Consider the following 27,522-nt stretch of genomic DNA (forward strand, 5'->3'; position numbering starts at 1 on the left):
TCAAGCCACCGTGAAGTATCTTGCAACTGGAGTTACTGCTGGTACCACATGATTTGGTGGTATAGGACCACCACGGGATCAGGATGGATTCCTTGCTATGAAGTAAATGCTCTCACAGATATATCCAGTAGCCCTGCTGCTAAAGATGATTTTATAGTGCAGCAGCGTGGCTTACTGGTTAGCGCCCTGGATGTGGGTTCTCTCCCACATTTTGTGACTGACCTGAGATGCAATCTTGGGAGAGTTACTCTAAGCCTCTCTTTTCCCCTTTATCTGTCATTCTGCATTAGAATGAATGCTCTTAGTAGGGAGGACTGAGAGGAGGGATGGGTCAGAGGTTAGGGAAATAGCCTCGGACTTTGGCAGCCAGCATTAGCTCCATGCCTCAATTTCCCCATCTGTACAACACAGATGATAGCACGGCCTTACCCCCACAGGGGGTTGCTAATATGCTAAGGGGACCTAAGTGGCCATTGAAATAACTAAGATAGGTTGCCTGTCACTTGTTCTAGACACTTTATACAAGCAGGCCCTGGTCTCAGTGGAGGCCTCAAAGAACCATCTTCATGCAAAACTAATCGTATTTCATCTGCCTGATTTGATTTGGTTAGTCTCACTTGATCTTTGCAAAACTCCTTTAATCACCTTGCTATTTCCATGTTGTTACAAATGAAACAGCCACAAACATTTTCAGGCATCCAAGTTTTATTGTGGGGCAATTTATATTTTAAAGTACAAGAAAGGCAGTCGTTAAAAAAAAAAAAAAGAATTCTGAACAAGACAGAGGCTGAGAAAACATGAACAGGTCCCCCACGCTTTCCGCCAAAGTGCCTTCATTTCATTATCATTAAATTTCCCTAGTAATTAGATTTCCGCCCATGAATATTTAAAAAAAAAAGTAACAGACAGGCTGTCAAAAAAAAAAAAAAGCACGACGACATCAATTTGATAATTTTTCAGACAGAGACATTCAGAAGCAATTAACACAGATTTCCAGGTTTTCAGGCCTTTGCGGCTCTTTCTTTCTTTGATGATCAAATTCTTCCTTTCCGCCTTGCATCCTTCACCTGCAAATCAGAAGGAGAAAAAAACAAAAACACTCTAAATATCAACACTTCTGGTTTTTTTTTTTAATGTTTTTGCTATAGATTAACATGATCTCTGGGCCATTTTTTCCCCTATCCAGCCATGTTGCAAAGCTTGCTTAGCATGCTAAATCATTGCTGTCTTCCCCTGCTCCCATCCTTGCTAAACCCAGGCAGGCATGAGGTTGGGTCATCTATTAGACCTCCCCTCTCCTGCAAGACCAGATTAAATTAAGGTTGCATGAAGCTTCTGTCTTGATCTTCAGGCATTTCTGCTGAAAACAGTGATTTTGATCATCATTTGCATAATTGTACAGTTACATATTCACCGGCTCCCTAATTATATAATCTGTGTTCGACACCGCTCCAGACAGTTAAAAGGTTTGCCGTGGGCATACTAAACTGGTACTCTATGTACCTACCTATGGACTCTACCCTTAAAGATCCCCTAGTCTGGATATTAGGGTATACACTGGCGTGGCTGCAGAGTTAAATCCATTCTCCAACCTAGAACCAGGCTTGCCTGCCTACGCTCTTCCCACAGTGCTCTTCCATGCACCTGAAAGAAATCACCCAGAGGTGCCCCTAAATTCCCATTGCGCAAGGCGCTGTACACTCACACTGTTCAACAGTCCCTGCCCTGAAAAGCTAAATCGAGGAGGGGTGGAGACATTTGTATCCCCTTTTTACAGTTGGGAAACTGAGGCACCCAACGCTTAAGTGACTTGCCCAAGCTCACGCCGGGAGCACGTGGCGAGGGCAAGAATGCAAACCAGTTCCCATGAATCTCAGCTCAGTGCTTTCACCAGACGGTCACACATCGTCTGGCCACGGGAGTCATATCGGCGTGGCCTCAACTGGCCAAACTCTATTGGCCTTCCACACTAGCCTATGCAAGGCTGGCCTGGAGATCCCCTCCACAGTTCAGAGGAAGAGTGAAGAAACTGCATAGCCAGCAGGTCCCTCACACAGCCATGGAAGTTCAGTGAATTTCACCTGGCCACCTAGGACTGCTGCAGCTCCAATGATGGCACCATGGGAAACGATACGCCAAGCTTAGCTCCAGTGAACTCATTGGCTACGTCTAGACTGGCATGATTTTCCGCAAATGCTTTTAATGGAAAAGCTTTTCAGTTAAAAGCATTTGTGGAAAAGAGCGTCTAGATTGGCACGGACGCTTTTCCGCAAAACCACTTTTTGCGGAAAAGCGTCCGTGCCAATCTAGACACGGTTTTGCGCAAGAAAGCCCCGATCGCCATTTTTGCCATCGGGGCTTTTTTGCGCAAAACAGTTTTTAGCTGTCTACACTGGCCCTCTTGCGCAAAAACATTTCCAGAAAAGGGCTTTTGCCCAAATGGGAACGTCAAAGCATTTGTGCAAGAAGCACTGATTTCGGACAGTAGAACGTCAGTGCTTTTGCACAAAATCAAGTGGCCAGTGTACACAGCTGGCAAGTTTTTGCACAAAAGCGGCTGCTTTTGCGGAAAAACTTGCCAGTCTAGACGCAGCCATTGGGAATTACGCCAGCTGGCACCAGCTAAGGATATGGCTTGTGCTGACTGTCCATGGTCAACATCCTGCCACAAAGACCTGGTGCTCTCTCACAGATCATTCCCAGTAGAGCCGGGCTCGCAAGGAAGAAGGAATTCCCTGTATTTTTCCATTTTTTCCACCTGCAATTTTCTCAGCAGGTAGTACCCAAGAATTTCCCACAAACAATTCTTATCTTGGATTGGTTTGCAGTGACACCTCCGTAGTCAAGCTGTTCTGATTGGACACAGAGGTCACATGGGGGTGGTTCAGGTCCTCTGACTGGTCCTCCATACCTCTCAGGGATGGAGATGGTACTTGGTCCTGCCGTGAGGGCAGGGGACTGGACTCAGTGACCTCTCAAGGTCCCTTCCAGTTCTAGGATTCTAGAATTGGAAGCAGGTGCCTGGCCAAAACAGAAAATTTGCTTTCGATGAATATGAATAAAAAAGGATGACTTTTGTGAATATTAGGAGTAAATCATGTATTGGCTTAAAATACTGTTTCCACTTGCTATTGTTTTTTAATACAGTAGCCCTGGTGTGCCACTGGACTGGGCACCATACATATGCAGAGAGGGAGATAGTCCTTCCCCAATCCAAACAAATCCCTGACAATTCCTTAACCATTCATTATCAGTGGGAAATAGGTCAATGGGTCGCCATATTTGGGGTCGGGAAGGAATTTTCCTCTAGGGTAGATTGGCAGAGGCCCTGGAGGTTTTTCGCCTTCCTCTGTAGCATGGGGCACAGATCACAGCTGGAGGATTCTCTGCATCTTGGGGCCTTCAAAGTATTTGAAGGCTTCAATATCTGAGATATAGGTGAGAGGATTATTCTAAGAGGGGTGGGTGAGATTCTGTGGCCTGCATTGTGCAGGGGGCCAGACTAGATGATCATAATGGTCCCTTCTGACCTTAAAGTCTATGAGACAAAGCATGAAAGGGGAAACTGAGGAACAGTGGCAGCATGCCTTCCTCAAGAGCACACTACAAGCCAGAGGCAGAAATAAAAACCAGGTCTCTTAGTCCATTTCATTGTTCACTGGCCCCCATGTTGCTTCACAAATACTCTCAAATTAATTCCCAGAAGAACTGGGCAGAACACTTTTACTGGACTTGTTTTCCATTGGGCAAAATCAAAATCAGAATGCTTGGTAAAACAGTGCAAAAGCAGCCGAAATTTCAATGGAGGCGGGGAAAGGGAAATCTGTTTAGACAATGCTGAAACAGAAATGTTCTGATTTTTCCTCTGACAGCGACTTTTGGTTTAGCCTTTTTTTTTAATAACTTTGTATTACATCCTATCCTTCCATCATATACAATTTGTACCAGTCAAAATAGAAATGACTCATTGTGCCTGACCTGAAGTGGGATTTTTTTTTTCAGAATTGTGAAGAATTTTGAAATTGGCAGATTTTGCTCCCACTGGAAACAAAAACAAATTTCAAAATCTTCCATTCTCTGCACGGTTCTAGCACCCAGCACAACCTAATTTTCTATTGCGTCTGTAGAACCGGTGTTAAATAAATTGTTACCAGAGTTTTTTAGAGCCTTATCAACTTGACACTAGCCTGGTAAACAAATTATTCCCACATCAGTCATTTGATGGTGTCTTGTGGCTTACACGGTTGATTGCCACGTTTTACAGACAAGAGCTCAATTTCTAATCTCTGCTAGTCTGGGGCAAATACGGAGTAAATTCACAGAAGTTACCAGGGTTACACTAGATTTATGCTGAAAGCAAAATTTAGCCTGTAGGATCCACACTGGTATGTAAACAGTGAAGAGCTTTAGACAGCAGGTCATATGATACAGGTTGAAACTCTCTTAACCAGGACTCTCTGGTCTGGCAACTTCCATGGTCCAGCATGGATGTTGCAGGACCAGAGAGTCTGGTGGAAGGGCAGCAGCAGGGAGCCTTGGGGGGTTGGCAGGGCAGCGGGGCCGGCAGCAGGTGGGGAGCCAGCCAGGAGACCAGAGGGCCAGGCCAGGGCTGGGAAAGCTCGTGGCAGGGAGACCAGAATCTAGCAAAATTCCTCATCCGGGACCAGTCAAGTCCTGAGGGTGCCAGACCAGGGAGATCCCACCTGAAGATACATCAGATATTAATACAGAAGGGGTACAGTTGGGGAAATGCAGGTATTTTGACCTGGGCATAAGCTGGTTTTATTATTATTTTGTGGAAGAAAGAAAGAAAGAAAGAAAGAAAGAAAGAAAGAAAGAAAGAAAGAAAGAAAGAAAGAAAGAAAGAAAGAAAGAAAGAAAGAAAGAAAGAAAGAAAGAAAGAAAGAAAGAAAATCCTACACCTCAGCCCAGGTCATGCCTCTCCAAAATCTCCTTTGCAAGGGCTTTATCGGAAGGAGCAGGGGGTGGAAGCAGCTGGTACGAGCAAGCTGAGAACTAAAATCAAAAGCATGTGAGTAGATTAAAAAAAATTAATCCTCCATCTGATGCAGAGGAAATCCCACTAATTATAAAGAAGGGGCTTATTTCCTGGAGTCACTCTGTTTGAAGTCATCACAACGAGCAATTCTTAATTACTCTACTTTATGGTATATATGGAACATCAGCCTCCGAGTCTTCTGGTGCAGTGCTGAGCGGGACTTCGCAGAGATATCTGTGATGCATGCCATGTACGGTATCTGTTTATTCAAAGGCATGTCTTACCTGCTCTCCCATGACAGAGCAGGCAGGTAATTCAACCTGCTTCAAAAAGGGGGTCGTTACAAAAAGTTCATTAACCTGGGATCTACCGGAGGACTGCTTTGGCTGGGGGGGGCGGAGGGGGGGTTATATTTGCTGAGTCCCTCTTTGATTTAGCCACAGTTGCAAATAAAAATGGATCCCAGTAAAGGAAGCTAACACTAAGCATAGGTCTTGTCTACACTAAACAGAAGAGCGTCGCTGCCGCGATTGATCTTCCAGAGTTCGATTAGTTAAGACTCACTAAATCAAACTCAGAGGGTGCCCCGCCAGCATCCGATACTCCTGCTCTTGCCAGGAGTAAGGGAAGCCACTAAACTCCGCTTAAGGTAAGCCGACTCCAGCTACGCTTTTTACATAGCCAGGTCTAGTGTAGACTGACCAGACCTTTAAAAGGAAGGGTAGTCTAGTGGTGAAAGTGCTTGACTGGGTTTTGAGGGTCTGGGGTCACTCTCTACTATTTCCAGGGGAAGTTGCTAATGCCCAAAACTACAAAGAGACCTGCCTTTTGCTGCAATCCATAAGCCCAGAGCACAGGTTTCTATACAATGCATAGCAAGAAAAAGGAGGCTTCAGAAAGGGAACCCCAAAAGCCAATATGCTATACGGAGTGCTGCCTAAGCTAGCCAAGGGGAGTTGCCAAAGAGAGGGATGTGTGTCCCAAGCCCTGCACCTGTCAGGAGTTTGAATATGGTGTGCAGAGGTGGGCACCCCATCTCAAAAAAGATACCTTGGAACTGGAAAAAGTGCACCATAAAAATGAACAGGGGTCTGGAACAGCTTCCATGAGGGAGAAATTAACAAGATCTTTTCAGCTTGGGAAAGAACCGGCCAAGTGGGGATATGATAAAGGTCAATACAAGCATGATGAGCGTGGAGAAAGGAAATAAGGAAAAGTGATTTACTTGTTCCCGCAACACAAGAGCTAGGGGATCATGCAATGAAATTCATAGGTGGCAGGGTTCAAACCAACAAGAGGAAGGATGTCTCCTCACAATGCACAGTCAGCCTGGGGAATGAACTGCCAGTGGGTGTGGTGAAGGCCAAAAAGATAGCGGAGGCAGGTAAAAGGGGAGCAAAAGGGGCAACCGCCCCAGGGCCCTTGGATTCTACAGGGCTCAGAGGACCTGTGGGGGGGGGGGACTGGCTGCCCCACCCCTTCTGCCCACTGAGCTCCATCCCACCACACACATTGCCCAGAGGTGATCCTGTCTGGTCTCCCAAACAGGGTTAAAAAAAGAGCTGGATAAATTCCTGGAGGGTAGGTCCATCACTGGCGATTTGCCAGGAGGGACAGGGATGGTGTCCCTCACGTCTGTTTGTCAGAGGCTGGGAATGGACGACAGGGGAGGGATCATGGTTCCCTGTTCTGTTCATTCCCTCTGGAGCACCTGGCATTGGCCAGGATGCTGGGAGAGATGGGCCTTTGGTCTGACCCTGTTTGACCATTCTCACGTTTCTAACCCTCTCTTGGAGTCAGGCACCAAAGTCCTTACGTGAATCTAGGCTTAGGGGCTGGATTTTCAAAGGCATTTAGGAGCTTAGGGACACCTTGGACCCAAGAGGAGTCCGGCGCCCAACCCATGTAGGAGCTTTTGAAAATTGCAACTGAGCATCTAGCTGCATGGTTAGGCAGCAAATCATTTTGAAAATTGGGCCCTCAGCCCCTCCATAGTCTGTTAGAAAGGAAGCAGAGCCCTTCCTTCCTACTCTCGCTGCCTATGTAGGCCTTGATCCAGCGAAGGCCTGCACCTAGCATTACCCATCTGATGTTCATGGGATTGCTCAGGAGGTCATCAAGTCCAACCCCCTGCCCAAAGCAGGACCAACCCTGAGATGATCCTGAGATGGGCTTTCAAATCAAGAGATTTTGAAAAAAAAATTATGAGGATTCTTTTTACGTGCCCTCCAGTGCTGGAGCCTTCAGGGGGCAACCACAAGTGCTGCAAACTTAATTTAAAATACTAACCAGAAGCTGAGAATCTCACCTAATCACCTGACTCCAGGAGCTGGGTCTTTAAGAACAGAACCAGGAATGTTGGAAACATTACTAGAAAGTATCTTGGCTCATGGAGAAGTAGGTTGTACAGGACATCCAACGTCAGCATTTTATCTAGTTTGCTCCTCTGGGTTTTCTTTGCGCCCACTGTGAGTTTCCCCAGATCAAATAACCAAACGCTACTTAAAAAACGTAGGGAAGATTTGAAGCTACGTGCTGCTCTTTGAAATTCTGCACCTGCCTTTAAGCTTAAGGACTGCCCTGGAAATGCCTTTCCAGTCCTGCGGCATTTCAGTCTGAAAACAAAAACAAAACAAGAAACACATGGGGGAGGGGAGGAATCAATTGTCTCCAAACCAAGGTCTGGATTCATTCAGAAAAAAAAAAAAGTAACAAATAACTCAGACCAGCTGTAGAATTGTAGGGCCTGGTTTGTAAAGGAGTCCCAGGTTTTGCAAGAACAATGAATTGCGTAGGGCCTCGCTTAATTACAGGTGCAGTTCTGCAAGCATCAAATGACCTGAATTGTCAGTCCACCCAGGTAGTTGAGACATTAAAGAGTTGAACTGCCACTTGCCATCTCTGGGTGCAGTCGCTGGCTCTGCCACTGGCTGCTTGTAACACCTTGGGCAAATCACTTAACGGTTTCTTTGGGTCTCAATTCTGTGCCCCACCCCCCATCTATATAAATAAGGGTGATGATAATACTTCCTATCCTTCTGTCTTGATTACTTAGGCCAAGTCCATAGTAGACCCAGAAGGTCAGCTCAAGATACCCAACTCCAGCTATGTAAATCACATAGCTAGAGTCAACATACCTTAAACTGAGCTTGGCGCCATCTTCACAGCAGGAGGTCGAAGGGAACAAATGTTCCCGTTGGCTTTCCTTACTCCTTGCAAATTGAGGAATACTGGTGGTGACCAGAGGCACCCTCAGTGTGCGATTTAGCGGCTCTTTACTAGACCAGCTTAATCGAATGCCAGAAGATCGATCTCCAGCACAGCAAGTGGATACGTAGCCTTAGATTACAGACTCTTTAAGGCAGGAGCTGTCTTTTAGTATGCGTGTACACTTCATTGCCTAGCACAAGAGACCATGACCTGATCTGAGTCATCTAGGTACTACCATAATAATAATTTAGATATCTAAAAGCCATCAGTTGTGCCAGCCATTCCTCCCACATCTGCTAGTTGTAGGCTAGTTTTTAAAAAGAGACTACCTCATTTTAATTATTATTTTAGTCTTTCGTACAAGGTACAAAATCCAGTATAGGTAATTACATTCCATCTCCCTAAACAACTCCAACAGATGCAACTGATCCTATTTTTCTGCTTCGCTCCCTGTTACTGAGCATGGTTTAGCAACTCCCAGGCTCCACCCCAAAAACAAAAGCATTTCAGAGCAGGTAAACTGTTTGCTCTGTACCACTTACAATGCTCAGAGGGGAGCTCTGAGGCTGAGGCCAGGTCTACACTAAAGGGGAAGGTCAAATCAAGATATGCAACTCCAGCTATATTAATTACATAGCTGGAGTCGACATACCTCGATTTGAGTTTTCCTGCTGTCTCCTTAGTAGGAAGCTGATGGGAGCAAATGCTCTTGTCAAGAGGTGCACCCTCTGAGTTCGATTTAGTGGGTCTTTATTAGACCTGCTAAATCAAACTCCAAAAGCTTGATCATTGCAGCATCCACCTTCCCCAGAGTGAAGATAAGGCCTGATTTAGTGAACCTGATTCTCCAATTGCCCGGCTCTTTGTGCAATGATTTTCCCCAGTGCAAGAGAGCTGCACACTCACATTCTGATCTGATTCAGTTTTCACGCCCTTTGCAATGGCATAAACAGCTTCTTAAGGTGAAAGGGAACAGAATCAGGCCCAGTGTTTGTAAAGTTCTTATAAGTTCTGTTTTCAATAGAACTTAGGCCTTGCTTCTGCTCAGATTTTTGTCTGGCTATATCAGGTAGGGGTATGATTTCTTTTATCAGTCTACTAGGACAACCTTAATACTATCATAAAAGTGCCTTGCAGTAGTATAGTTTCTCCCCCTGTCCCTATGAGAAGAGGCAGAATGGTTAAGTATTTGCATAACTATATAGCTGCAGCTATGCAAGGGGAATGGATGAAGTGATGCAATTTGTGTGTATAAGCAAGGTTTACATCATTTGGCACTTTGGACAATTTAGGTTTCCACAGAGAAGTAAACTGAGGCACGGGACAGCGTCATGCCTGAAGTCATCATTGGTCTGCGGCTAAGCTGGGGCAAAGATTTGAATAGCTACTGAGAGAGACAAGGCGGGTGAGGGATTATCTTGGGTTTGACCAATGTCACTTGGTGAGAGAGACAAGTTTTCGAGCTCCCGCAAACCCCCAAGCCTCCAGCACTGGGACGGGGACCCTCACACTACAGAGGGTTTGAAGTTTTTGGTCCTGGCGCTCAGTATGAGTGTACACCCCCCCCCACACACACACACACACGCACACACACTCCATCCATTCCCCCGGGGGAGTTTGTCGGTGCTTAATTTGTCATGAAAGCTACCAGGGCTCAAGAATTTTTTTTTTTTTACCTTTTTTTTTTTTTTTTTACCAAGAGTGCCATAGACAGAGGGGGAGGGGCAACTATGCATGAGTGTTGCTGGGTAAGGAGGGGGAGGGAGCTGGGCAGGGGAGCTGCGTGGCAGGACAGGCTGGAAGCTCAGGGCTGGGGTTGGGGGCGCCGGTGGGAGGAGAGTGCAGGGGTTGGGATGAAGGGGGCCTGTGCAGAGGTTGGGGGCACAATGCAGAGGTTAATGGTGAAGGGGGCACTGGATGGGGGTGCACAGGCTGGAGAGCCCCTGAATGCCAGGGGAAATAAGTGGTGCTGCACCAAAACACAAGTTTGCCCAGGGCACCATTTTCTCTAAGGCTGGCCCTGGTGCTAGGGCTCAGCCCTGGCACACATGAAGCTGTGGCATTTGGGCTGACTAAGCTCATGCTAATGCTCCCCCTCCTCAAAGTGATTTCAATGTGCAGCCATGCCCATCATCTACGGGCACTGACAGGTGACATTAGCACAGCAGTTTGCAGAAAGAACAATGCCATGGAACATGGTGCCCCTCCCATTGGAGCCATACTGCTGGGACAGATTTGCTGGCAGCATGTTAAGCCACACTTGGCAAATGTCAGTGCAACCCCACGGGGCATGCAGAACTGGGAGACAGAATGCTCAGGAGGTGCCACAGAAGTGGACTGGCTCTGGGGTACTAGAAAAGACTGCTTTGAAGCATGGGTGCAGGATCAATGTTAGGGTGGGCTGGTATTGAACCCACAACCCTGGGGTCCCCAGACCAATGCGCTAGCCCCTAGGCCACTCCAGAACCTGTCCTACTACCTTAGGTTGAGGGCATCCCTTAATCTGCCTTCCTAATGGGGGAGCCAGCTCCATCTCTGGGGCAACTGGTGCTGGGTGCAGGTGTCTTCCTGGAACTTTCTAGAAGCCAGCCGAAGCTCAAAAAGCGACCATGGATCAGCTGGTTGGGTGGTGTACATGGTGTAACAACAATGATGTCAGCCCAAGCCCCGCTGTTTTACAGCAGCTGTGGCTCTGGTCAGCTGTGAGACCTAGTGAACAGAGTAATAGGAATGGGTTTTATCCCAGGGTCTGCCACGAGTCTTGAGCAACTGCAATCCCCTCTCCATGCCTCAGTTTTCCCATCTGTAAAATTGGGGTAATAATAGTGACCTACCTCAGAGGATGATTGTGAATAATGTTTCCTCTAATGTTTGTCATTCATATGAAGAATAAAGTTTTTTATATGCACCTTGGCATGTGCAAATGCACACCACCAGCCAAAGCAAAACCTAGCTCTGGGTGCTCTGCTAATTATCAGGGCGGTGTTTCAATCTCTCCTGAGTGGCCACTTAAGCACTTGGCTTACAGGGAAGCTTAATTATTGTATAGGCATGAAACAATTCTCATTGACATTAGATTTATACCAGTACTGCCATTGACTTCAATGGAGTTAGTCCTAATTTACATTGGTGTGAATGTAATCCAAATCCAGCAGCATAAATATATTAAAAGAACCAATAAGAATTAAGGAGACTGACTCCCATCTCAAACTAGTATCAATCCAGAGTGGCTCCATTTAAGTCAATGCCTTTACTCAGATATGAAACCAGTTTAAATGAGAAGGCAGCTCAACCCTGGTATTTAGAAACCAGACTGGAAAAGGCCTCCCAGGAGAGGTTTCGCTCTAAAATTCCAGCCCTTAAATTTTCCAAAGAACTGCAGAGTCACTCCCATTAGCTGCTCAGGGTAAAAACTATGGGGATGTAAAGGATTCACCTTGACTTGCTGACTCGTAGCAGAACTACAATCTGCCTCATCTTGGGATAGTTACTTGTGCACCCTGATTCACTACTGCCCTGTGCCTCTCACACTTCCTTTGCACCAGTGCCAAGCGAGCATAGTAAGCTATTGAATGAGAATGGGCAGCATCCCAAACTTCCTTTGCTCTGGGATAGACCACAGCAGACGGTGCAGGGCAAAAAGTGAGGAATTGGGCTCTGGTCATCGAAAGCCAAAGGAGCTTTTCCAAACATGAGGGGCCATAGACCTTTTTCAGCTCCCTGAAGAAATGAATTTGCCCTTCCTATGAGGGTGCCCCTTACTCTGGTTCAAACCCCATTTGAGCCCAGCCCTGTGCTGTTTGCTGACCCATTTCAGCAGAGTGCAGGTCATGTCACTCCACCCAGTGTGACCCACGGCGCTATCCATTGGGGGGGAGGGGGAGAGTGGGGAATCAGCCGCCAGAGAAGTAACATAAACAAGTTAAAAAAGATTGGATCCATCCTCCATTGACCAAAATGGTCAGGGATACATCCCCATGCTCCGGCTGTCCCTAAACTTTGGGCTGCCAGAAACATCTAGCAGTAGCCCCTGCCAGAGACAGGATACTGGGCTAGAAGGACTGTTGGTCTGATGCAACATAGTTGATCTTATGTCCTTATTAAAGATGGACTTGAAGGTGAGACTGTCCTCTAGGAGAGTGTTTTTCAACCAGTAGTACAAGTACCTTTATGGGTACTCGAGAGAAGTCTGGGGGGGAGGGTATGTCAATGCAACTGAAATTTGGAGAAAACTGAATTTTTGTTTTAAGTTTTACAGGGCTTTATTGTTTTTACACTTTTTGCCCTCAAAAATTTCATCGCCCACCCAGCTTCAATTAAGTTGTTTAAACAAATGTGTTGCACTAGTAGAAAAAAAATGTTGTGTGTCTGAAAACTGTAGGTACTAGCAGTACTAAGGTATTTTATTAAAAAAAAAAAAAAAAGGGTTAAGAAACACTGCTTTACGACCTTGGAGAAGTGGGTTTCAATTCCCAGAGCTAGGTCAATTTTCCCTTAATTGCCTTTGGCAAGTCACACAGTGCGTTGATACTCCAGGGCTTTGATCCTCAAAAGTATTTAGGCACCTAAATACCTTTAAGGTTCCCGCTCCAATTCCTCCTCTGCAATATACAAATAATAGTGCTTCCTTTGTCTGTCTGGTCTATTTCGATTGCATGCAGGGTGGGGAATATATCTTACTATGTGTATGTATCGCTTCTAGCACAATGGGGTCACGGATCTATTTTAGAGGCTATCCCAAAATGAATACTCAGAATTGCCTGTATTGGGCATACACTGAAGATGAAAAACCGCCAAGGCCTTTTGCTGAAACTGTTGTGCATAATTCTGCACCATCCGCGTTCTAATGGGCCAGCAGTTTTTCTCTGTGTGTGTGGAGTTTGGGGGAGGATGCTAATGGATTGTAGATTACATAGCACTCCAGCATCAATCTAAAACAAAAACATTTGCCTCCAAACACTCCCAGAATCTAGAAGAGGTTCAAAACTGAACCCTAAATCCAGGTCCTCCTCTAATACCGCTTTGCCTTCTTTCTTGTACCCGCATAGCCAAGGGTGGTTTCAAACACGAATACATTCATCTGCTATGAGGTAAATCTTCCCATTTTGCAAACAGGGAAAACCAAGACAAGGAGCGAGAAAATTATCAATACACAAGAGGCTCTTTGTAACGGGGCACACTGTATAATGCAGCCCACGTCAACTCACCTACAGCACAGCTGGGGGGAGAACTAGCTTTCCTGACTCCTGGTTGGTTACAGTCGAAATAGATGAGAGATTTATCTCTAACTAGGTGGGCACAGCGAGTTAGATCCCAGCTAAAAGGCAGAGAGGTACAAGAAAGCCAGAAAGCCGCTGTCCTGAACTAGACCATCCTGCTGCCTGAGATGGGTCAAGCAATCTCAGTATAAATCCACACTTTAAAAAAATGTAAAAAAGATATTGAAAAGTAAAGCTATTCTACACTCCCTGTCTTCCCAAATGTAAAAGGGAACTGAAATGGGGATCTGTGGCAGTTTCTTTCATCAAGCTGGATATCAGAGGTATTTAAATGCCTTACTCCTCTTGGGGAGTGGCCAGAAGGCAGGAAAGTACCTGTGCCTTTTCTATTTTACTTAGAAGAAAATTCCTTCCCAACTGGAAATCTAGTGATTCTTTAGACCCAGAGTACATGAGCGAGAAATACAGCTAACCATTGCAAACGAGGATGGAACCATCAGAGAGAAAGCACCTAAAACTGACAAAAATTTCAGAGGGCAAGCAAAATATTCAGGGGCTGATTATCAAGAAGCGCATTTTAGGGCAACAATTGACAGACGTTTTGCTGCGAGCTCACATTAAGAAAAATGAACCCAGAATCGGCATCAGACAGCACGACTCTTCCTGTGGTCCCAGACTGTGGCGGGCCACCCAAACGGACTTGGAGCAGCATTTCAGCATGGGCACAAATCGCATGGACATCTATGAGATTTAAGCCCATGCAGAAAGTTTAGCAGGCGTGTCAACAATCTGAAGCAAAGGCTAAGAGAATTTGGGCCAGCTTCGTAGGTAAAGGAATGAGGAAGGCGGGGTGGAAGGAAATTGGTCAAAATCCCACTTCCACCGCTGTGGTGAACAGAAGGCAGAAAGTTTATAAAAGCTCCCCCCTTCTTTTGGGGGGGGGTCCAGATGGAGGGGTGAATAAAGGGCCAAGGGAAGAGAAAGGCAGAAGACTGGGTCCCTGCTGGTGGTGTTGCTGCTCTAAAACTAGGATCTCACTAAAACTCCCATAACAAACAGCTCATCGAAAACAGACCAGGGTGCATTTGTCAGTTTCCCTTCATTATTTGCAGTTTGTACACAGTGGTCATTAGGGATTCATTCGGTTTCCCTAGCAGCAGGCATTAGTCTAGCTTTTCTCTCCTCTCGCTTGCTCTCTCCCTCGCTCGCTAGCTCCCTTTATTTTTAGTGTCTTATTTACAGTTTGACAGAGTAACAGTATCCCTTGCAAACTACTCCAGCGGCTTTAATCGGGGGAATAATGGGGCCTGTCGGGAGATGAATAGAGTTTAGGGGACAGATTGTTCCACACTCACGCGGTGGGGGTAATTTATTTATGTGCGCACATGTCAGGAGGAGAAAGGGACGGCGGGATCAGTATGCAGCGAGGACACCGCCAGAACTGAATGGCGGCGGAGAAGGGAGAATTGAGTCAAATGCCCAACTTTCCCCCTCCCCTCCTCCTCCCCTTGTCAACTGACCTCCAGTGGCCATGAACTTGAGGGGAGGCAAAGACCCATTCCCAGGCCCTCTGGGCGTCCCGGGGGCCAAGTTCGGTCTAGTCTGTTGGGAGGTAGGCCTCAGGTTCCAGATGGGTCTAGCTGCAGCCGTCCCCCCTCCCTGGCCGTTCCCCCGCATAGCGACGGCATCAGGAGCATGTCACATAGCAACGGTACAGTAGCCAGAGCGCAGCAGGGGTCTGGGAAGAGAGGCAGAGCCCTAAGAAAAATACAGGATGGGCCCAGACAATGGCGGTCTCTCATATCATAAATTACACAGCAGCTACAGAGCGGCACCCCGCCCCCGCTCAACTGGATTCTGGCTGGCACCTAACGCCGGGGGTCCGGGTGCTCGGATGTTGGTGTTCCAAAGAGACGTGCTTCTTTCTTTCCCTTACCTCCTTTCCCACCGACCAGTCCCTCTCCTTCCTCAGCATGAGCTGGGGCAGCGGGTCCTTTCCCTGTGTTCTTGGCGTTTGCGTCTCTCGGTTGCTGTGCCCTTGTGAAAGAAGAGCCCTGTTCTTGTGCCTGGGATTTCTCCAGCCATCCAAGGAAGGTATCATTTGAACACTACAATGGCCAGACTGCATCAGACCATCTAGTCCAGTGTCCTGGCTGCCAAAGGCAGCCAGTGCCAGGTGCCCCAGAGGGAATGAACAGAACAGGGAACATCAAGTGATCCACTCCGTCATCCATTCCCAGCATCTGGCAAACTAAGGCTAGGGGCGTCTTTCTAGCCCATCCTGATGGACCTAGTCTCTATGAATGTATCTAGTTCTCTTTTGAACCCTGTTAAAGGTTGGCCTTCACAATATCCTGTGGCAAGGAGTTCCACAGGTGCACTGTGAACCCCAAAAGCCCCATTGTGTTAGATGCTGTGCAAACACCTAGGGAGAAGTAGGCCTGTCCTACTGCCCTCATAATCCAACCATTTAAGACAAACATCTGGAATGGTAAGACGGAAAAGAGTCAATAGTTACAGAACCTTGCTATGCGCATGTCAATCCATCCAATAACAGTCTGCTCTCTTCCCAACATATCCCACCCACCCGTATCCTTCCATCCATAACATCTACCCTTCCTTCCTTCAGTCCACCACCTCCATCTATAGCCTGCACCCACGACTTCTATCCAAACATTGCATCTCTCGATCGTACTTTTAAAATCCCCAGCATTGGGGCATCTAAACATTGAACAACAACTGAAGGTGGATAAGCACATCCCAGGAAGGAGGTTAAACTTTCCTGGTTTTCCCACATTCCCACTGTATAATAATTGTTTTCTTCTAAGTCTCTCTTGGTTTTTGTTCAGTGGGGATTGGAAGGGGGTGGACGTTGACCAGGAGAAAGGCCTTCTCAGAGCCTGGCATTTGAAGTTGGGCCCGCTGTGAACTTCTCTGGGAAGGCTTTTGCCTTCCAGGGTCTCATCTGGCAATTGTTAAAGCACCTTCCTAAGCACGGTACAACCTACCCAAGCTCATCCACAAGGTTTCCTATCAGGGCAAGGTGAAAATTTTCCAACAAAACAGTTTATGGAAGGAAAATTGGGTTTGATCAAACTTTAAAAAAAAAAAAACACACAGAGCATCTGCTTCCCATGGGAAGTTTTGTTTCTCGTCAAAATCCTTCAGCTGAAAGCCAGATTTGGGCTGAAAACCAAAAACTTTTCTGTTGTCAGCCAAAATCTTTAGGACTTTTGAGTTTTGGGCTGATAGCTTGTTGGTTTTCAGCTGAAATCTTTCAGCTTCTAAATTTTGGAGACAAACACATGGGTTTCAGGTATCTATGGGCAAACTTCAGAGCCTTTGTTGAAAATCTCCGTAGGCTGGGGTCACAAAATAAATTAAAAAATGGTTTTCCATCAGCTCTGTTCCCCTCCTCCATCCACATTCACGTGCCTCTGGAAAAATCCACATCTAACCCCTTCTGGTGAATCAAATTGATTAGGATCTCAGTTACCTATTGTCTTTTCCCTTCTCCTAACTCCCGTCTGCTAGTCTGTCCATCCTTAGATTGACACCTCTATGCAGAGACGGCTCCTTCTTGAGAACCTAGAAAGCACGTAGCATGTGCCGAGTGCTACTGTAAGTATGCAACACTGTCAGGACAATTGCAGGCTGGTGCTCACACCATAACGCAAGTAACAATGGCATAGAAATGCTCTGCATTGCCAGCCTTCAGACTCAGCTAAATTCTGGCTCCCAGGAGGGCAAAAATGTTTTAGTCAGTCACGGAACCAGCGCCCTTCTGTGGTCTCCAGGTGGGGCTCACGCAGCCGGCACAGATGCCACTCATTGGAGTGAAATGGTACAGCCAAGATCCTCACTGTGTGTGTGTGTGTGTGAGAAAATTTGAAGAGTGGGTTGGACCAACAGTCCAAACAAAATGGCTGACCTACATTCTGCTGCCGGAAACTCCTGTCTGCCCCACCCTCAAAGAGAGATGGAATTCTTCTTTGGCTTGTGTAAGCTCTGCCTGAGATTGAATGAGACTCAGTCGCTTGGCATCAGTGATACGCTCGCGTCGCAAGATACAATCCCTGCCCCATGTCTGAACGGCACCTAGCACCCTGGGCTGCTGATCTTAGTGGCAATCTCAAAAAGCTATTGTAATATAAAGGGACAGAGAAGACGACAGAATAAGTTATTGCCTCTGTATAAATCCATGGCATGCCCACATTTTGAAACCTGCATACAGGTGTGGCGATCTTATCTCAAAAAGATACCTTGGCATTGGAAAAGGTTCAGAAAAGGGCAACAAAAATGATTAGGGGTTTGGAATGGCTGCCATGTGAAGAGATTAAAAGGACTGAGACTTTTCAGCTTAGAAAAGAGGAAACTAAGAGGGGATAGGATAGAGATCTAAAAAAAATCATCACAGGTGTAGAGAAAGTCAATAAGGAAAAGTTATTTACTTGTGTCCATAACAAAAGAACTAGGGGCCACCAAGTGAAATGATTAGGTAGCAGGTTTAAAACAAACAAAAGGAAGTATTTCTTCACACAGCACACAGTTGAACTGTGGAACTCCTTGCCAGAGGATGTTGTGAAGTCCAAGCCTACAATAAGGTTCAAAAAACTAGATAAATTCATGGAGGTTAGGTCCATCAATACTTATTAGCCAGGACAGGCAGGAATGGTGTCCCTAGCCTCTGTTTGTCAGAGGTTGGAAATGGATGATAGGAGAGGGATCACTTGATGATTCCCTGTTCTGTTCACTCCCTCTGGGATATCGGACATTGGCCACTGCTGGAAGACAGGATACTGGGCTAGATGGACCCTGATGCAGTACAGCTGTTCTTATGTTAATATCTACTACTCCTACTAATGGTGAAGGCCCCTGGGTAGCTCTTGGTGTTCAAAGAAGATTCTGCTCAACACACGTCTTGCCCTTCATTTAGGCAGACAGAAGCTGCCCCTCCCAGTGCCAATGCTCAGCATTTCTCTGGTGTGGACCCCGCTTTCCATTCACCACAAAGCATCCAAGTCGACTCACAACAGAACTCCCAAAAGTAGAGACCAATGCCCAGGGAGGGGTTCCCAAAACCCACACCAACGGACGTGCTACCCAAAAAGAGGCATCACGTATCATGAACCGAAGGCAAGACAAGCCCGTGTGAATTCCAGTGTTACAGAGTTTCTTGTGAGCACACCGGTTCCTCCTAATTTCCATCCTAAAAACCAATACATAAAAGACGGTTCCCCTTATTCCTATACCCCCATCACTCCTTTTGGATAACCTCATTAGCAAATCTCGAATAGCCCACGTGGAGGCACTTGGTGGGCTTGCATGATGCACAGACATTTCGGAAGTGGTCCCCCACTGTTCCCTCCCTCTGTTTGGAGCTTTGGGATCAACACTAACACATTGAGTGACTTCAAAAGAGACAGCTTCTTCTATGGACAGAGCTGGTCTCAGTGGAGTTTTCAGACCACCGCAGCTCCACCAACTTTATTGGGGTTATGCCTGATGCCGAATCGGTAGATGTGATAAAAATGCCCATGATTTGGGGGGGGGGGGGGGGGAGCACACTTTAAATTTTGAAAAAAGGGAAGAAAAAGTTTTGTTTTAAAGACATTTCCAGTGTAAAATTTTCAGTTACTCAGAAAGGAAAGGGGGAAAGAGAAAGAAACGCACATATTTGGTGTGCAAAACCTGTTTTGGGGTCCATTTTTAGTTCATCACAAACCAAACAGTTTTAACCAAAAACTTTTTTTTTGGCGGGGGGAGGGGCATTTGTCAGCTGAAACTAGACAATATCATCCACAAAATGAAACATCTTTCTCTACTGGTCAAAAAGCGTCTCCTCCCAACCCCCTTGAACATTTTTTGTTATAAATATTTTCACTGGGTCTAAAAATCAGTCATTGACTTCAGTGGAGTTATGCAGCCTAAATCAGAAGACAGCATAGATGTTGCTTTCATTGTTTAAAAGGCACCACTCAAATGCCCTTCTTTCTTTTTATTTGTAATTCAGTGTTATGCTTTTCATTTGAGTTTTCTGGATTTGAACGGGCCCATTTCTGCAGTAAGTCTCTAGTGAGCATGAGTGAAAAACTGACTCATGGGTGGGGCAGCCAAGCAGGACTTCTTCCCTGGGTGATTTTTGTCTACACATAAGAGTGCCTTCATCCAAAAGGAATTAAGGTTCTCCTCTATTTTTTCAAGTATTCATTCTGGATTAAGAGAGTCCCTATCTAGTGTTATTCTGGAGTAGCTTCTCTGCTATGAATTCACTCTGGATTCTGGAATAACTTGCATGTGTCGACAAGTCCTTGCACTGGGGCTGACAGGTGATGTGAGATGGTCTGACACTACATTAGTAAGTACCGAGGATGGATAGAGGCTCTTAAAGAAAAGCTGAGAGCACGGCTCTCAAACCCACCCAAACAAGAAAGAAGCTGGGTCCAGAACGTTAACCAATCAGTGGCACTGTTAAAGAGACAGTGGCATTACCAGGAAAAGCATTACCTGCAATGAGCTGGCACTTCTAGACTACCTGTGATCTGCATGTTTGAACACGTTTTACAGAAGTGGGCAACTATCGCTATGACCATTTTAAAAACAGGGGACGCTGAAGTCATTTCCGAAAATCCCAAGGCAATTCGCTGGCAGTGCCAGGACTAGACCTCAGCTCTTCCAACGGCACCAACTGGGCTCTAGTTACACCGCCATGGAAGATTTTTGTTGTTGGTGGTGGGTTTTTTTTTTTTTAACATTTTGCCACTAAAAAATTGGAGGAGGGAAGGGAAGAAAGGAGAAGTAACAGGCAAAACCAAACACTGGACATTTTTTGTATGAAACTCAAAAATGAAAAAGCATAGGAGGGAGAGAATGAGATGTAAAAATATTGGTTGAAAAGCTTTGTCTATATTTACTCGGAGAGTGATGCTCCAGAGATCTATCTTCCAGGGTTCGATTGAGCAGGTCTAGTAAGGACCCACTACATTGACTTCTGATTGTGCCCGTTGATCCCAGTATACGAGGAGCAAAGGGAATCAAAAGGTGAAAATTGGCTGAAAAATTTCCAACAACAATGCTAATTCTGGCCACATGTCAGTAACTAGCTCAGCATGATTCCCACCCCAGAAAACTGGTTCATTTTCCAGCTGTTCTCAGGGCCAGATTTCCAAATGTTCAGCTTCCAAAATTGGGACCCAGTTTTCAAACTGGTATAGCACATGGTGTGCAGAACTCTTCTGCAAATCCCTCTCCCAGTTATTTTGAAAACTCTGGCCATTGCGCCTTGGGCAAACCAGGCACGCAGGCTGAGAATATTACCCATGTCTCCTATGCCCTGTTCCTCTGCTATAGCAACAAGATATACCCCAGGAGCAATGCTGTAGCCATGTCTACACTGGGGAAGAAATTTGACTTAGAATACGCAACTCCAGCTACAAGAATAGTGTAGATGGAGTTGACATACTTTAAGTCAAATTTCTGTGGCGTCCCCCGAGAAACTCTCCTGTCAACTTCCCTTACTCCTCATGACCCCATCAAATACCGGGGTAAATGGGGGGCACCATCAGCAGTTGATTTAGTAGATCCTTACTAAACCTGCTAAATCAAACCGCGCAAACCTAATCTGAGGTAAATATAGACAAGGCCGTCTCCTCCCTTCCGAAGGCAGCTAAGGGCTCTGTATCAAGCAGAACAGAAATGATGCCAATTAGCAAATCATTATTATTGTACTGACTACAAGCCAAAAGGTAAGACATTTTGAAGCAGCATTCCCTAGTGGTAAGAGCATTAGACCGTTGAGAAGCAGAAGAACAAAGGCTCCATTCTACCTCTCTGCCTCTGGCCTGCATCTTGTGCTGCTGTAATGCTGGTAGTATAGACATATAGCTTCTCATCCCTTTACACCTACATGGAGGGTGAGGAATGGAAGTGTTTTGGTCCCTTCTGTAAACACTGAGGTACAGAATTTGGTGGTTTAAGACTAAACCAGGACAGACGATGGCACAAAACTGGGTAAAAATCTCCCCTGGCCATGGAACCACATGCACGTAAGAGAGATTCTTCCCCTTTTCCCCATATGCTGGATACTGCACCAATCAGTTCTCCCAGATGGCACGCTGGCGTGCATGTAAACACACACATTCCAGCCTCTTATCCCGCATGCTGCTTTTGGCTCCCCAGGCCAAAGACAAGGACTGATTTGCTAGCTGCATGGAGGAGAAGAGATCTGGGTAATGCCCTATATGGTACTAGCCATAGAGAACATCGTGTTAACCTGGCTATCATCCAGAGCACGATACGGCATACAAAATGGCTGCCCCGACTTCAGCTGCAACAAGGAAATGAAAGGAGATGGGAAGGAAGAGCAGAGGGGAATAAATCAAGCTAACTGAGCCATTCCCACTGTGTTTACATGAAGCCACTTTATGAAGGATCTGTGTTATTCTATTCATCCCCGTTCACCCTCAAGAACGTCATATGCCTTCAACTCCCCTTGACCTTCACAGGAATTGAGGGTTCTCAGAGGTAAGCCCTCTGTCAGCTAGAGGTTCCTTTATGCCCTGAAAAGATGAGGATTCATAATCCCTTCCCCAAATATTGAGGACTTGGGAAGTCACGCTATTGTAATTTTGTACAGTCTTGTTATCCCAATAAACATCTAGTTTTTGATTGTCTGTTTAATCCCCTGCAAAGTTCTTGGCCTCAGCAATAGCCAGTGGAACTCACTGCCACATGATAATTGTGCTCCAGGTGAAAAGTCAACCGTCAGAAGGCATACCTGAGCAAGACTAATATCCAGCCTATACCTTTCCAACTGGTGTCAGACAGGTGTTAAGGTACAATATTCCCCATGGGGATATACAAAAAAAAAATTCTGCTTTCATTTATAATAAACCTCTGATTTCTCCAAGTACTTGCATAAGGACAAGATTTCTGATAGCAGGGGGCTCTTCAATTTGGTAGGTAGAGGCAAAACAAAATCCAGTGGTTGGAAGCTAGAAATAAGGTGCAGATTGTTCCAGTGGTTAAATACCATCACTGTTCACAATTTGCAGGAATTATTAGGTGAGAAATTCTCTGCATTGTACCCAGTGCTTTTTTGTCATGGTACTGCCCAGTACACAGTATCGGCACCTCCAGACGCAGTATCAGCACCTCCAGTCAGAGCTCAACAACTTTTCCCCTGGAGTACCGGCACTTTAAAACACACACACACACACACACACACACACACACACACACACACACACACACACACACACACACACAAAAAGCACTGATTATACCAGTATTCCCTGTAAGTGGAGCACGTGGGTGGCCACCCAGGGGAGATACAGATGCTGCCCAGCTGATTAACAGAGCACCCACAACACCCATAGCCAGCAGCATGCATCTCCACTGGTGGTGCACATACACATGTCTCTGTGCACATAACATTTATTCTGCACATGGGTGGAAAAAATTAGAGGGAACATTGCCCTGTAAGTGATCAGACTAGATGATCAAAGTGGCCCCTTCTTGCCTTCAAAAAAGAAATTGAACCCTCAACTTTTAACTTGATTTATTAATAACCCTTTAAGGCCTAGAGCCCCTGAAGATCCTACTATGCTCACCTCATAGATGGGGAAACAGACTGGCACGGTGAATTCACCCAGGGCACAGAGAATGGCTGCAGCAAAAGAACTGTGCCTCCCTGACACCGAGCCCTCTGCATCAGAGAAGGCCACACTTCCTCTCCAGTTTGCATGGAAACATCTGTGTCGGATGATTTTCTTCTAATACCAGCCATGTAATGAGGCATCGGTTGGACAGCTCCCTGGCTATTCTAAATTGGTACAGCTCCACTGACTTCAGATCTTTGCCAAGGTCTAAACCAGTGTTTCTTAAACTGTGTTCTGCAAAAGCGACGAGGAGTCCTGTGGCACCTTATAGACTAACTGAAGTGTAGGAGCATAAGCTTTCGTGGGCAAAGACCCACTTCGTCAGATGCATGTAGTGGAAATTTCCAGAGGCAGGAATAAATATGCAGGCCAGGATCAGGCTGGAGATGATGAGGTGATCCAATCAAGGAGGATGAGGCCCACTTCTAGCAGCTGATCTGGAGGTGTGAATTCCAAGAGAATAGAAGCTGCTTTTGTAGTTAGCAAGCCATTCACAGTCTTTGTTTAATCCAGAGTTGATTGTGTCAAACTTAAAGATGAACTGTAGCTCAGCAGTTTCTCTTTGAAGTCTGGTCCTGAAGTTTTTTTGCTGCAGGATGGCTACTTTTAGATCTGCAATTGTGTGTCCAGGAAGATTGAAGTGTTCCCCTACAGGTTTTTGTATGTTGCCATTCCTAATATCAGATTTGTGTCCATTGATTCTTTTACGTAGGGACTGTCCTGTTTGGCCGATGTATATAGCAGTGGGGCATTGTTGGCACATGATGGCATATATTACGTTGGTGGATGTGCAGGAGAATGTACCAGTGACAGTATGGCTGATCTGGTTAGGTCCTGTGATGGTGTTGCTGGTGTATATATGTGGGCAGAGTTGGCTGCAGCAACTACACACCGCACCATAATAACTCGAACTCAGGAACCAATCCTTGCAACAAACCTCGGTGCCAACTCTGCCCACATATATACACCAGCAACACCATCACAGGACCTAACCAGATCAGCCATACTGTCACTGGTACATTCTCCTGCACATCCACCAACGTAATATATGCCATCATGTGCCAACAATGCCCCACTGCTATATACATCGGCCAAACAGGACAGTCCCTACGTAAAAGAATCAATGGACACAAATCTGATATTAGGAATGGCAACATACAAAAACCTGTAGGGGAACACTTCAATCTTCCTGGACACACAATTGCAGATCTAAAAGTAGCCATCCTGCAGCAAAAAAACTTCAGGACCAGACTTCAAAGAGAAACTGCTGAGCTACAGTTCATCTTTAAGTTTGACACAATCAACTCTGGATTAAACAAAGACTGTGAATGGCTTGCTAACTACAAAAGCAGCTTCTATTCTCTTGGAATTCACACCTCCAGATCAGCTGCTAGAAGTGGGCCTCATCCTCCTTGATTGGATCACCTCATCATCTCCAGCCTGATCCTGGCCTGCATATTTATTCCTGCCTCTGGAAATTTCACTACATGCATCTGACGAAGTGGGTCTTTGCCCACGAAAGCTTATGCTCCTACACTTCAGTTAGTCATAAGGTGCCACAGGACTCCTCGTCGCTTTTGCAGATTCAGACTAACACGGCTACCCCTCTGATACTTAAACTGTGTTCTGTGGCACATCGGTGTGCCACGAGGCAGTCAGAGGTGTGCCGCGGAGAACAGAATTCAAAATGGCCACCCTTAAAGGGACAGGCAACTTCCCCCCTTTCTCCCCCGACCCTATTTTATTTTTATTGCTCAATAACTCCCCCCCCCCGACCCTTTTTTTTGGGGGGGTGGGGAGGGCTCAACAAAATGTCCTTGGTGTTCCTCATTAAAAAAAAAAAATTATTGTTTGGTGCTCCTCTGTCTTAAAAAGTTTAAGAAACACTGGTCTAAAGATAACAATGGGAAACCGAGACTTTCCTCTTTAGACTTGCCCTCTAGGAAGGCTTATCTCCTGTGGAAGGAGAAGGTGGTGCCTACCCAAACCAAATCATGCACTTGACACATTTCGCCTCTTTCAGCCAGCAGAAAGTCAATGGGCAGATTGCAGACCTCCCTCCCCCTCTCCTGCACCCTGGTTTTATTCCGAATTTGAAATTATTCATTGGTGGTTTTCTTAAATAAAAGGGAGCACTATGCGCACCTTGAAAGTGGCACGCACATCTCATTTACTCTACAGCTTTGCTCCGCCATGGTCAGTAGCCAACATTTTTGAACTTCATTGGTCCAGGAAGTCCCACGGTGACACTCTGTTGAGTTACCAGTGTACATTTTCATGGAAAAGTGAGCTAAAAAATAAACATACCCCACTTCCTTGCCCATATTGGAGCATGAGCTGGAAGCTGGATTCCCACAAACATTTGTACCATTGTACATGTGGTTTGTGAAAAGCAAATACAACTAGGGACATTAAAAAAAAAAACGTACTCAAGGCCTGATTCATATGGCGGTTAAAATCAGGTTTATATGGTGCAAGCTAAACTGGTAGAAACTAGGTTTAAACAGTAATAGAGATGTAGCCGTGTTAGTCTGGTCTGGCTGAAACAAAAGACAGGACTATGCAGCACTTTAGAGACTAACAAGATGGTTTCTTAGGTGATGAGCTTTCTTGGGCCAGATCCACTTCCTCAGATCAAATTGTGGAAGAAAATATATGGTCATGCCCAGGGCTTGACAATTAATGTAATCTACTTGCGCATGGCGAGTAGATTACAAGCCGGCACAGCGCGGTCAGTGCATGCCGAACCGCGTGGCTGGCGAGTGAGGCTCGCTGTGGCTTGGCGAGCCCTGGTCATGCCAATTTTCTTCCACAATGTGATCTGAGAAAGTGGGTCTGGCCCACGAAAGCTCATCACCTAATAAACCATCTTGTTAGTCTTTAAAGTGCTTCATAGTTCTGTCTTAGATTGAAACAGATTGCAACACCCAAAGCTGCACCAGTTTAACTACATGGGTTTAAAGTAACACCTTTCGTTAAAGTGTAGCAAGTACAGGTGTTAGACCAAGTCTTAGACCGCAGATCTCTCTTTAGGTGTATGTGTGATGGCTCTCACCTTGGCCAATACACCAGGATTTTTACAGGGGAGCTCCAGAGCTAATATCATGATCTACTACAACTCAAATTAAAGAGCCAACTCTCTTTGAGAAGCAACTGTAATAGCTCATAACTTCTCTGGATTGGTAGAAAGGGGAACCCATAACTCACTCTCACCAGTGCATTACATATCTCCAGCTCCTGATGTAAATATGCCTAGTGAAATTGGAGAATCCCAATTGGTTCTACCATGAAATAGTGAACTAACTCCAAGACCTCCGCACCATTTGTCTTTTGCCTTTCCATAAGTAGACACATGAGGTGGCGTCACCCTAACAATGAGACAGTGTCACCTCTTCACCCCAACATGGCACAGTTCACCTGTGGAACTCATTGCCACAAGGTACTATGGAGGCCAAGAGCTTGGCATCTGCAAGCAGGACATTTGGGGCAGGGACTGTCCGATGAGAAACAAGTCTGACTAAGCACATTCAGCCAGTCCCCCTCCAAGTTGAGATCCAGGAGAACACACACAGATTTAAAAAATAATCCCTCTTCAAGGAGTTGATGCTCTAGTTTTGCATTTAATTCCCCACTCTTCATGGGCCAGATTCTAGGCTGGTGGATGCTGGCAGAGCTCCAAAGATGAGGAGCAGGGTTCTGTGCATCTCTCCGTCCCAATAAGATAGGAAAGCGATGACAATTGACAGAAAGAATTTGAATGAGATAGATTGGGAGGCATGGGGGGGGGGAGGAAACACACATACACATGCTCCTCAGGGCACAATGATGGTCTATTCTCCCCTTCGCAAGGGCTAATCCTCGTCGGTTTTAATTGGCATTTGGGCTAAGCTGATTTAAGCCTCTTCACCTTGGGTTGTTTCTTCTTTTCTCTTTCCCTTTTGGCCCAAATCGCAACGCTGCTACTGCCGAGTCCCTAGCACACTAACATCTTTGTGTGAGGGAGAGAAAAGAGGAAAAGAGGCCCGGGGGGGGAGGGAGAGGGAGCGCGGGGAGGGAAAAACCAGGCTGAACCTGCTCTAAAACAATGAGGAGTTTGTGAATCAAGCGGAGCCGCTGGCAAAGAAACCGCTTCAGCTGTGCTTCATTAATAAAAGTACTGTCCCTGGGTCAGAGCCAGGCCTCGGCCCTTTCCCATCTCCCTTCCCCTTCCCTCTCCAACCCCTCTCCCCACAACCTTTGAAGAGCCTGTCAGCCAAAGGACAATCCGCTCTTGTGGGAAGCATTCCCACTGTCCCCCTGTAGATTTAATTTCTCTGGGGCTGGAAACACTTGCATATCCTAGCACCCAGCATGAAACGGCCCCTGCCTGAAACCACCCTCCCATCAATCTACTGCTCTGCGGGCTCACATTCCTACCCATCCATTGCTTTGCGTG

At 46.1% G+C, this 27,522-nt stretch overlaps 1 long non-coding RNA gene across 2 annotated transcripts in view; it reads right to left on the reverse strand.

Annotated features, from left to right (window-relative positions):
• Nucleotides 1-687: 687 nt before the first annotated feature.
• The window catches only part of LOC102462559 (uncharacterized), a 74,173-nt gene continuing 47,338 nt past the window's right edge, over nt 688-27,522 (reverse strand). For both annotated transcript variants that reach the window (XR_331388.5, XR_012897456.2), the window contains one exon: nt 688-1,067. This is a non-coding gene — a long non-coding RNA (uncharacterized LOC102462559). The remainder of the gene's footprint in view (nt 1,068-27,522) is intronic.

Source organism: Pelodiscus sinensis, chromosome 22 (assembly GCF_052426305.1).
Source record: "Pelodiscus sinensis isolate ZL-2025 chromosome 22, ASM5242630v1, whole genome shotgun sequence".
NCBI classification, from domain to species: Eukaryota; Metazoa; Chordata; order Testudines; family Trionychidae; genus Pelodiscus; species Pelodiscus sinensis.